General features: G+C 43.3%; 1 long non-coding RNA gene across 1 annotated transcript; it reads left to right on the top strand.

Annotated features, from left to right (window-relative positions):
• The first annotated feature begins 12,283 nt into the window (after positions 1-12,283).
• On the top strand, positions 12,284-12,701 carry LOC124661217. Its single transcript, XR_006990127.1, has 3 exons — positions 12,284-12,395; positions 12,489-12,559; positions 12,665-12,701. It is a non-coding gene; the product is annotated as an uncharacterized LOC124661217 (long non-coding RNA).
• The last annotated feature ends 551 nt before the right edge of the window (positions 12,702-13,252 follow it).

Here is a 13,252-nt window from a genome sequence, read left to right as displayed (position 1 = left end):
TGGTGAAGTAGAAGTATAACCATAGCCATTATGGAAGAGGGGATGCAAGGATGATCACTTTGGATACTATATTCATAGTGGTTTTCTTGTAAAATAAACCCTGAAGGAAGGAAGATGACCTATGAAACCATAGAAGATATAAGAAGACCACAGCTGGTGTAAGAAGACCGCAATTGGTATACTGCGAGATAAAGTAGAAGATGTCCAGATCAATTGATCAAAACCTATAATAGAGTACACTTTTAGATAACAAATAGCCACAGTAGTCCATAATTGGATTATTCGTACCAAGAAGTTGTGAACAAATAAAAGTTTGTCAGCCAAATAACAATGACCTATAATCATTTAGGCGAAGGATTCACATTGGATGTCCACAATTGAGTGGATACATGATACATCTCCGACGTATCGATAATTTCTTATGTTCCATGCCACATTATTGATGATATCTACATGTTTTATGCATACTTTATGTCATTATTATGCGTTTTCCGGAACTAACCTATTGACGAGATGCCGAAGGGCCGGTTCCTCGTTTTCGCCGTTTTTGGTTCCGAAATCCTAGTAAGGAAATATTCTCGGAATCGGACGAACAACGCCCAACATCCTATTTTTCCACGAAGCTTCTAGAACACCCGAGAGTCGCCAGAGGGGGGCCACTAGGCCCCCAGATGACAGGCCGGCGCGGCCAAGGGGGGCCCGCGCCCCCCTAGTGTGTCACCGCCTCGTCGCCCTTCCGACTCCGCCTCTTCGCCTATATAAAGGTCCCTGACCTAAAAACCACGACACTTTCGACAAAACCAGAGAAAACCTTCCAGAGCCGCCGCCATCGCGAAGCCAAGATCTGGGGGACAGGAGTCCTCGTTCGCGCACGCCGCCGGGACGGGGAAGTGCCCCCGCAAGGCTCCTCCATCGACACCACCGCCATCTCCATCAACGCTGCCGTCTCCCATGAGGAGGAGTAGTTCTCCATCGAGGCTCGGGGCTCACACGGTAGCTATGTGGTTCATCTCTCTCCTATGTACTTCAATACAATAATCTCATGAGCTGCCTTACATGATTGAGATTCATATGATGATGCTTGTAATCTAGATGTCATTATGCTAGTCAAGTGGGTTTTACTTATGTGATCTTCGGAGACTCCTTGTCCCACGTGTGTAAAGGTGACAAGAGTGTGCACCGTGTGGGTCTCTTAGGCTATATTTCACGAGTATACTTATTCACCGTTATGAATGGCATAGTGAAGTGCTTATTTATATCTCTTTATGATTGCAATGTGTTTTGTATCACAATTTATCCGTGTGCTACTCTAGTGATGTTATTAAAGTAGTTTATTCCTCCCGCACGCGTGTAATGGTGACAAGGTGTGCATCGTATAGTACTTGGCGTGGGCTATGATTGTGACTTCTTGCTTTGTGGTTGCGGTGGTTGCTTGAGAGGGATATCTTTGACCTCTTCCTCCCTGAGATCGATAAACCTTGGGTGATCCACTTAAGGGAAACTTGCCGCTGTTCTACAAACCTCCGCTCTTGGAGGCCCAACATCTGTCTACAAGAATAGAAGCTCCCGTAGACATCGGAGTCTAGCATCTATCTATTTATTACGTTATGTGATCAATGTTGAGAGTGTCCACTAGTGAAAGTATGATCCCTAGGCCTTGTTCCTAAATATCGCTATCGCTGTTTGTTTACTCGTTTTATCGCATCAATACTTCCCGCAATATTACCACCATCAACCACACACCAGTCCGGACAGCAAAGCACTTTTCTCGGTGCCGTTTCTATCGCTCGCATTTATTCATACCACCTGTATTTCACTATCTCTTCGCCGAACTAGTGCACCTATTAGGTGTGTTGGGGACACAAGAGACTTCTTGCTTTGTGGTTGCAGGGTTGCATGAGAGGGATATCTTTGACCTCTTCCTCCCTGAGTTCGATAAACCTTGGGTGATCCACTTAAGGGAAACTTGCTGCTGTTCTACAAACATCCGCTCTTGGAGGCCCAACACTGTCTACAAGAATAGAAGCACCCGTAGACATCAAGCACTTTTCCGGCGCCGTTGCTGGGGGAAAGGTAAAAGGCACTCATACTCCGGTCCCGGGTAAAGTACTTTTCTCGGCGCCGTTGTGTGTGTGCTCGAAGCTATTTCCTTTAGATCCTGCAATTGCATCTTTTTGTTTCTTGTTTACACTAGTTAGGCATAATGGAAAACAACAAAAATATGAGAGATCTTTATGAACTTTATCTTGAATTAGGACATGATGTGTTTGAAGAGAGAATTAAAAAACCCATGGAACTTTATATGCATGCTAATGGGAATGTGATTGATATGAATGTTTTGAACACTATTGTTGCTAATGCTATGGAAAATTCTAAGCTTGGGGAGGTCGGTTTTGATGAAAATGATCTCTTTAGCCCTCCGGGTATTGAGGAGAAAGTTTATGTTGATTACGATATGCCTCCCATATATGATGATTATAATGATAGTGGTCTTTTGGTGCCACCTACTATGGAGAGTAAATTTTATTATGTTTATACTATGCCCTCCTACACTTGATGAGAATAATAATGATAGCTACTTTGTTGAATTTGCTCCCACTACAATTAATAAGAATGACTATGCTTATGTTGGGAGTAGTAATAATTTTATGCATGAGACTCATGATAAGAATGCTTTATGTGATAGTTATATTGTTGAGTTTGCTCATGTTGCTACTGAAAGTTATTATGAGAGAGGAAAATATGGTTGTAGAAATTTTCATGTTACTAAAACACCTCTCTATGTGCTGAAATTTTTGAAGCTACACTTGTTCTATCTTCCTATGCTTGTTACTTTTTTCTTCATGAACTTGTTTATTTACAAAACTCCTATGCATAGGAAGCATGTTAGACTTAAATTTGTTTTGAATTTTTCTCTTGATGCTCTCTTTTGCTTCAACTACTATTTCTTGCGAGTGCATCATTAAAACTGCTGAGCCCATTTTAATGGCTATAAAGAAAGAACTTCTTGGGAGATAACCCATGTGTTTATTTTGTTACAATACTTTTATTTTGTATTTGTGTCTTGGAAGTTGTTACTACTGTAGCAACCTCTCCTTATCTTAATTTTGTTGCATTGTTGTGCCAAGTAAAGTCTTTGATAGTAAGGTTCATACTAGATTTGGATTACTGCGCAGAAACAGATTTCTTGTTGTCACGAATCTGGGCCTAATTCTCTGTAGGTAACTCACAAAATTATGCCAATTTACGTGAGTGATCCTCAGATATGTACGCAAGTTTCATTAAATTTGAGCATTTTCATTTGAGCAAGTCTGGTGCCTCAATAAAATTCGTCTTTACGAACTGTTCTGTTTTGACAGATTCTGCCTTTTATTTCGCATTGCCTGTTTTGATATGCTTGATGGATTTTTCTATTCCATTGACTTTCAGTAGCTTTGTGCAATGTCCAGAAGTGTTAAGAATGATTATGTCACCTCTGAACATGTAAATTTTAATTGTGCACTAACCCTCTAATGAGTTGTTTTGAGTTTGGTGTGGAGGAAGTTTTCAAGGATCAAGAGAGGGAGATGATACGATATGATCAAGGAGAGTGAAAGATCTAAGCTTGGGGATGCCCCGGTGGTTCACCCCTGCATATTTTAAGAAGACTCAAGTGTCTAAGCTTGGGGATGCCCAAGGCATCCCCTTCTTCATCGACAACATTATCGGGTTCCTCCTCCGAAACTATATTTTTATTCCATCACATCTTATGTACTTTACTTGGAGCGTCCGTGTGCTTTTATTTTCGTTTTGTTATTTTCATTCTCTGAATAAATTCATGCTTGTGTGGGAGAGAGACACGCTCCGTCTGTTGCATATGGACAAATATGTCCTTAGGCTTTACTCATAGTATTCATGGCGAAGGTTGAATCTTCTTCGTTAAATTGTTATATGGTTGGAATCGGGAAATGCTACGTATAGTAATTCTAAAATGTCTTGAATAATTTGATACTTGGCAATTGTTGTGCTCATGTTTAAGCTCTTGCATCATATACTTTGCACCCATTAATGAAGAAATACATAGAGCTTGCTAAAATTTGGTTTGCATAATTGGTCTCTCTAAAGTCTAGATAATTTCTAGTATTGAGTTTGAACAACAAGGAAGACGGTGTAGAGTCTTATAATGTTTACAATATGTCTTTTATGTGAGTTTTGCTGCACCGGTTCATCCTTGTGTTTGTTTCAAATAACCTTGCTAGCCTAAGCCTTGTATCGAGAGGGAATACTTCTCATGCATCCAAAATCCTTGAGCCAACCACTATGCCATTTGTGTCCACTATACCTACCTACTACATGGTATTTCTCCGCCATTCCAAAGTAAATTGCTTGAGTGCTACCTTTAAATAATTCAAAATTTATCACCTCTGATTTGTGTCAATGTTTTATAGCTCATGAGGAAGTATGTGGTGTTTATCTTTCATTCTTGTTGGGCAACTTTCACCAATGGACTAGTGGCTTCATCCGCTTATCCAATAATTTTGCATAAAGAGCCGGCAATGGGATTCCTAGCCCCAAATTAATTAACCTAAATAGACACTCCTCCATGGTATGTGATTGTTGGACGGCACCCGAAGGATTCGGTTAGCCATGGCTTGAGAAAGCAAAGGTGGGGAGGAGTGTCATCATAATAAAACTAAAATAAAAAGGCACTCCTTCATGGTATGAGATTGTTGGCAAGCACCGAGGATTCGGTTAGCCATGGTTTGTGAAAGAAAGGTTGGAAGGGGTGCCACCCAAAAATAAAATTAATTCATGGGAGCCGCTCTTTGAAGGTTTGTCTGGCAAGGGGGTTAGAGTGCCCACTACCATTCGTTGACAACAACAAACACCTCTCAAAATTTTACTTTTATGCTCTCTTTATGTTTTCAAAACCAAAGCTCTAGCACAAATATAGAAATCAATGCTTTTCCTCTACGAAGGACCATTCTTTTACTTTTATGATTGAGTCAGTTCACCTATCTCTCTCCACCTCAAGAAGCAAACACTTGTGTGAACTGTGCATTGATTCCTACATACTTGCATATTGCACTTGTTATATTACTTTACATTGACAATATCCATGAGATATACATGTTATAAGTTGAAAGCAACCGCTGAAACTTAATCTTCCTTTGTGTTGCTTCAATACCTTTACTTTGATTTATTGCTTTATGAGTTAACTCTTATGCAAGACTTATTGATGCTTGTCTTGAAAGTACTATTCATGAAAAGTCTTTGCTTTATGATTCATTTGTTTACTCATGTCATTACCATTGTTTTGATCGCTGCATTCATTACATATGCTTACAATAGTATGATCAAGGTTATGATGGCATGTCACTCCAGAAATTATCTTTGTTATCGTTTACCTGCTCGGGACGAGCAGGAACTAAGCTTGGGGATGCTGATACGTCTCCGATGTATCGATAATTTGTTATGTTCCATGCCACATTATTGATGATATTTACATGTTTTATGCATACTTTATGTCGTATTTATGCATTTTCTGGAACTAACCTATTGACGAGATGCCGAAAGGCCAGTTGCTGTTTTCTGCTGTTTTTGGTTCCAGAAATCCTAGTAAGGAAATATTCTCGGAATCGGACGAAATCAACGCCCAGCATCCTATTTTTCCACGAAGCTTCCGTAACACCCGAGAGCCGCCAGAGGAGGGCCCTGTGGGCCCCAGACGACAGGGCGGCGTGGCCAGGGCCTGGGCCGCGCCCCCCTACTGTGTGGAGCCTCCGTCAGCCTTCCGACTCCGCCTGTTCGCCTATATAAAGGTCCCTGACCTAAAACTTCGAGATGGAAAAGCCACGGTACGAGAAACCTTCCAGAGCCGCCGCCATCGCGAAGCCAAGATCTGGGGGACAGGAGTCTCTCGTTCCCGCACGCCGCCGGACGGGGAAGTGCCCCCGGAAGGCTCCTCCATCGACACCACCGCCATCTTCATCAACGCTGTTGTCTCCCATGAGAGGGAGTAGTTCTCCATCGAGGCTAAGGGCTGTACCGGTAGCTATGTGGTTAATCTCTCTCCTATGTGCTTCAATACAATAATCTCATGAGCTGCCTTACATGATTGAGATTCATATGATGATGCTTGTAATCTAGATGTCATTATGCTAGTCAAGTGGATTTTACTTATGTGATCTCCGGAGACTCCTTGTCCCACGTGTGTAAAGGTGACAACGGTGTGCACCGTGTGGGTCTCTTAGGCTATATTTCACAGAATACTTATTCACCGTTATGAATGGCATAGTGAAGTGCTTATTTATATCTCTTTATGATTGCAATGTGTTTTGTATCACAATTTATCTCGTGTGCTACTCTAGTGATGTTATTAAAGTAGTTTATTCCTCCCGCACGGTGTAATGGTGACAAGTGTGTGCATCGTGTAGTACTTGGCGTAGGCTATGATTGTGATCTCTTGTAGATTATGAAGTTAACTATTGCTATGATAGTATTGATGTGATCTATTCCTCCTTTCGTAGTGTGAAGGTGACAAGGTGCATGCTATGTTAGTACTTGGTTTGGTTATGTTGATCTCGTTATGCACTCTAAGGTTATTTAAATATGAACATTGAATATTGTGGAGCTTGTTAACTCCGGCATTGAGGGTTCGTGTAATCCTACACAGTTAGTGGTGTTCATCATCCAACAAGAGGGTGTAGAGTCTAGCATCTATCTAGTTATTCTGTTATGTGATCATTGTTGAGAGTGTCCACTAGTGAAAGTATGATCCCTAGGCCTTGTTCCTAAATACCGCTATCGTTGTTTGTTTACTCGTTTTACCGCATCAATACTTCCCGCAATATTACCACCATCAACCACACACCAGTCCCGGACAAAGCAAAGCACTTTTCCGGTGCCGTTGCTATCGCTCGCATTTATTCATACCACCCGTATTTCACTATCTCTTCGCCGAACTAGTGCACCTATTAGGTGTGTTGGGGACACAAGAGACTTCTTGCTTTGTGGTTGCAGGGTTGCATGAGAGGGATATCTTTGACCTCTTCCACCCTGAGTTCGATAAACCTTGGGTGATCCACTTAAGGGAAACTTGCTGCTGTTCTACAAACCTCTGCTCTTGGAGGCCCAACACTGTCTACAAGAATAGAAGCACCCGTAGACATCACTTTAATCCATCAATGGATTTCTTTAGGCGGCATCCCATTTGTTCCTTGCCCTCCATGATAAAACCCTTGGGTTGTTTCATGTAGACATTTTCTTCTAAATCCCTGTTTAGAAATTATGTCTTTACATCCATTTGATGCAACTCTAAATCAAAATGTGCAACTAGTGCCATTATGATTCTGAAGGAATCCTTACATGAGACTGGAGAAAATGTCTCACTGTAATCTATCCCTTCTCTCTGCGTAAATTCTTTTGCCACAAGTCGTGCTTTGTAATTTTCTACATTCCCATTGGAGTCATATTTTATTTTGTAGACCCACTTGCAGCCCACTGTTTTGGCTCCTTTAGGAATATTTTCTAAGTCCCAAACATTGTTGGCACTCATCGATCTCATTTCGTCTTCCATGGCCTCCACCCACTTTGATGAATCTGGGCTTCTCATGGGTTCTTCATATGAAGTGGGATCACCTTACATATGAACTGTTTCTGTGTTGTAAAGTTTGTAATCAGTCGAAATGGCTGATTTTCTAGCTCTTGTAGACCTTCTAGGGGCCTCATTCTCTGGAGCATTCTGTTCCTCAACTTGTGGCTCAGCTTCTGGAGGTGGCTGTTGTTGCTCCCTTTCATGCTCAACAAATGGTTCATTCGGCTCGTGATGGACAGGTTCCGAATTTTCACTCATCGTTATCATGGGTGGAGTCACAACAGGCGCTTGCACCACAATCGCAGGGATTATCGGTGCAAGTGCACATGGTAGCGCAAAAAATGTCTCTTGAGTCATCGGATTAGGTGCATGCACCCTATTCTCCTCAAGATCAATTTTCCGAGCTACCATGTTCCCCCTTATCATTTTGTCCTCTAAGAAGATAGCATGTCTCGTTTCCACAAACTTTGTGTATTTCTCTGGACAGTAGAAATGATAACCTTTTGACTTTTTAGGATATAAAATGGCAGCTGACTGCTTTGGTAGCTAACTTTGCGATATTTGAATTAAATACTTTGGCCTCAACAAGGCTCCCCCACACTTTCAGGTGGTTTAGAGAAGGCACTCTCCCTGTCCATAGCTCATACGGTGTTTTGGGCACCGATTTGCTTGGTACTCTGTTTAGAATGTGAATGTCGATTTTTAACGCCTCAATCCACAATCCCAATGGTAGGGTGGAATAGCTCATCATTCTAGTGTTGTGGTGCTTCGATTTGCATCCGTTTTAATTTGCTTTACAAATTTTCCTTTAATGCATCGATGCATTGTTCTATGTCTGAGAATTCTAATGGAGGAAGAATATCATTTTTAACGAATCTTTCTATCCCCCCCCCCTCGAAATATGGCCTAAGAGACAGTGCCATAATTTCGATGATTCATCAGTTCTTTTTCTTTTCTTTTGTTCTTTTTCCGACGCAGATATTTGCTCATTCACTTTACACACATACAATACTTTTTCACGCAAGGACAATAAATAAAGCTCATCATGGAGTAAAGCAACCCAACATAAGTATTACTACACCATATTGCACATTTTCCATTTCCAAAATAACACTGATAATTGTCTTTATCCAAACGTGATACACTAAGAAGTTGTTTGGAAGCCAGGTTTTCATTTCATTTGTAGCATTTTGAAATGAATACATGTATTCATTTCATTTACATTGTAATTCCAGAAATGAACACTTGTTTGGTTGCCACATGAATTGTAAATGACAGTAGAATTCAATATTGAATTTGTTTGGTTGCCACAGGAATTGTGAATGACAGGTTTCAGCTCTGAATTATGATTACACATGGCATCATTTTGCTGGATTTCCTAAATGAAATGATGACCCAATTCTGTGGCAACCAAACAACCCACCTATGGAATTTTAAAATGAATTCCAGGATTCCAGGCTCAAATGATGGATACCAAACGACCTCTAATCAAATTTCTATTTAAAGAAGGAACAAATAAGACATCTTTAAGCAGAATAGTCAAGCCATCAGCTAACTCCAAGAAGACTTCGCCAACAGCTTCAACTTCTGCTTGAATTCCATTCGCGACTTCAACACATCCTTCGCTTCTTTTCGTAGTCCGCGTCGAATGGAATCCCTGTAAAGAATTTGCAACATGAATAGTTGCACCAAGTAGATTTTGAAAAATTGTGTATACATGGATTCATTTACAAAGGAAACTAAATTGTTACCTCTCTTTGCCATTAGTTTTTTCAGCCAATCAGGGCAGTCTTTCTTGTAGTGCCCCGTCTTTTGATAGTGAAGACACTAATCTTTGTTCACTGGCATTGGCCTGTGCTGGAACTTCCGATGATGTTGCATTGGAGATTTTTCATATGACTTTGAAGGAGAGCCATTGTTGCTTTGTGTGAAGGGCCTTTTCTTATTGTCCTTCACATAATTTAGAGAACCTCCATTCTGTGCCTTGAGTCTATCTTCCTCTTCCACATACATGGCAATGGTCTTTTCAATATCCCATTTTCCAGGGTTCATGTTGTAATCTCCACTACTTATAAAAGCACCAACATGGCAGGAACATTACATCTCAGCCTTCAATTACATTAGATCTAACGATTCAGCACTCTCCAATGACATTGCACAACGTCCATGTTTTCCAAAACGGCATTACATCTCAGCCTTCCCACTAATCATGTCCACTAATTGAGGCAATTATTGCTCCAGGATTATACACGTATTATAGACAGTTTCCTAATAATCACATGCACTAATTGCTCAAAGGCATTACACGTATGATACGAATTTTTCAGATCCACTGTCTTATAAATTGCTTCGTCAATCACCATCACCACACCTGAAAGTATACTGCATGGCTGACTACGCCGCACTGGCGCCGTCGCCTCCCTCCTCACTCTCGAGTCCATCTTTCATGCGCCGCCGCCTCAAGCCGGCGTACTCCAGACGCCACAACTCTTCACCCTCGTGACCGTCCACTGCCTCGGGAGGCTGAAAAGTCGCCGGTGGGCCCTATCGCAAAATACAACTTCGAGTTAACCGGTAAGTCTCGGTTGCCTCTTTTCTCTAACTAGTACAAATGCCCGTGCGTTGCCACGGGGCAACAAAACATAAAATAAGTCAACATTTTATTGAAATGTTTGTTTGTTTTCATGGCCCTTTCAATTCTTTTCTTGCCACCCATGTTTAAACATGATACACATGAACATTTACGTCCGTAGAAAAATATAAGCAAAAAATATTCAAAACAACATTATTTCACTAAAATATAGTTTAATAAGAATCTACAATTTAATATCATATGCATCAAAGAAACAACCCAACAATTATCTAATATATCATTTTATGGATAACATAACACATGTGTGCTTCCAATTTTTCGAAATATATTCAGTAAAACAATATAGTTATTAGGCTGAGGGTAAACGTTTATCTCCAAAAAATGAGGATATTAGAGATCTTAATGTCATTGGCAGTATGAAAAAAAGTCAAACCAGTATCCTTTTCAGTCCATAGCCCATATGCAGATTAAAGCCCATCTCAACCAGCTGAAGAGAACCGTCTCAAAAAAAAAAACTCTCACACTATTCCCCCATTCCCTTGCCGACCATCTCTTCTTCTCTTCACCGTCTAACCACCGCCGGTGTCCACTCCCCTCCCTCCCCGCGGCTAGCCTCGATGACCCGCTCTTCTCCGCCGGTCTCATCAACCCCGCGACCCAGCGCAGGTCGTAGTCCGGTGGGAGATCGCGGCCGCTGGTGCTGGTCGCGCAGGTCGCCGATTTGTGAGGTCTCGGCCACCGGCGCTGGTCGCTCACGCCACCAATCTGCTAGGTCGTGGCCGCCGGCGCTGGTTGTGGCCGCCTTCGATCTGCGAGGCCATGACCTTCGGTGCCCCGCTAGTGATTCGAGCACTCAATTGGCTAGTCACCCTTGTTGCGGGCGCTCCCGGTCTGCAAGGTCGCGGCTGCCGACTCTCGTCGCTCCCGGTCTGCAAGGCACTACGCAAGCACATTTTTCATCTCATCAAGGATAGGATGTGGCTGCAGCAGCAAAGATCAAAAGTACACCCAGGCGCGCTTTTGCGCCATCCCACGCGCCAAACCTGCCACGCCGATTACCGCGCGCGTTATAGAACGCCGCGCACGCACTCAACCGCTCGGAACATTCACTGCGTGTCGCTTCGCCGCCCTCCACCTCGCTGCACGTCACCCTCTCCGCGCACCACGTCGCTCGCGCCGCCACTCCGCCTCCACGCCGACGAGATGCAGCCCCGCCGCCGCTTGAGCTCTGGCTACCGCGGCGTCTACGCGCGGCCGAGCGACACGTTCTACGTCAAGATCCGCAGCGGCGACGAGCGCATCGGGCTTGGGACCTTCGAGACGACGCACGAGGCGGCGCGCGCGTACGACTCCGTCGCCTGGCGTCTCGGCCGCTCCCGGCGGTCGATAAATTTCGACGACGTGTGGACATGGCAACAGGCGGAAGCGCTTGCGCCGCCGCCACCGGCCATCACGCGCGAGGCGAGGCAGGGCAGCCTGTTAGAGATGCTTTTAGGCATGTATGTGTTGTTGGCCTAGCGTTTTCTTGTTTCTAGACTCTTGTGTTGTTATAGTTGCTATATTAATATATATATTAATATAGCCGGGTCGAAGCATGTTTCCATATTAGTTACACACATTTTCTCGGGCTTTTAAAGCATGATACAGAAAACCCAAAAAAAAAGGCACAGGCAGAGATAGGGAGAAATGCGTTGACTTCTTTGTTCCGCTCACTCATTTCCGGCTTTCCCTTTCTTCTCCCTGGCTTCGATCCGTCCCCCAACCACTTCTCCGACGGGCCACGGCCGCGCTCGCCGTATTCTCTCCCCAGCCACCATGGACTTGCCCCGCCGCCTAATCTTCAGCGCTCCCGATCCCTCGCCGTCATGCTCTGCTCTTCTCCCGCGCTCGCTGATCCGGTGGAGGCAAGGTCCACCGCTCCGGCGCTCGATTGGTCGCGCCAGCCTCTTCTCCTCCACCCCCATAATCCTCGGCGCCGTCAAATACTCCGCCTTGATCTCCCCCATCATGCAAGATCTTCTACGTCGCCCACCATGCCGGCGTTGCGCTGGCCGGGCCTGTCTCCCACAGCCTCACTCCGTCGTATTTTCTCCTCGGCTGCAACTGCGTCGGAGCAAGATGAGCTCCATCGCCTCCGGCTCCATGTCCCGCCGCCGCCCGCCTTCTCGTTTGTTTGACTCGCCGCTGAGGCCTCCTTCCGGCGAGAGGTCGATCTGCCGTTCCGAGGTGAGCAACTCGACTTTGTCGGAAACTAATGATGCTCGTGATTTTCTAACTAATTGGTGCTCTCTGCTTGCGACATCTCTGATGTGCCTGTAGATGCTATTTCTAAGTCTATTACTCTTGAGGTGATTGCCAAAATAATGCAAGACAGAGGTTCAAGATTACAGGTAGTAACGTCAGTAATCGCATGTTTTTTTCTGCTAGGGCCATCAGTTTAGATTGGATGTAATCTTGCATATCTGACCGATCATGGTTGTCTATATTACTAATAGGCAGTTCCTGCCAGGACCTACCGAAGGAAATGATGAGCAATCAAATAACTCCAGGTATTGTGAGTACTGTCATAAGCACTGGAAAAAATATTCTATTTTTTGTAATGATGAGAGCAATGGTGTTCCATTTTTCTGTCTTGAATTCATCTGAAACTGACACAGAATTTTTTTAAAAAGGCTTAATTCTCTGTGACAAAGAGAGGATGAAAGGACCTCAAGGAGTATGCTTAGATGTACTGGTCGGCATATTACCCTGTCTTGAAAAAGAGATGGAGGAAATTGTCCTTCATAAAACTTTCAAGTTGGCTGAGAAGGTTGAATCCATAATGGAAGAACCAGAACCTTTCCTTTCACGGGTATATTCTTCTATCCAATTCTTTTGTAACATTTAGCATCTTTTGACAAACTTCTGAAATTTCTGTGAACCCAATGCATTTTACTCAATACTGCTAAAGTGCTAAATCGGATTTCATGGTTTCAAATTCAAATGGCTCCCATCTAATGAAGTTCTATGAAGCATGTCGGCACTCCGAAGTCTTTCAATGAGAGCATCTTTTGGGTTTACTAAATGAGAGCATCTGGAGATAC

Source organism: Lolium rigidum, chromosome 6 (genome assembly GCF_022539505.1).
Source record: "Lolium rigidum isolate FL_2022 chromosome 6, APGP_CSIRO_Lrig_0.1, whole genome shotgun sequence".
NCBI lineage: Eukaryota > Viridiplantae > Streptophyta > Magnoliopsida > Poales > Poaceae > Lolium > Lolium rigidum.
This window is presented reverse-complemented; position numbering and strand designations above follow the sequence as displayed.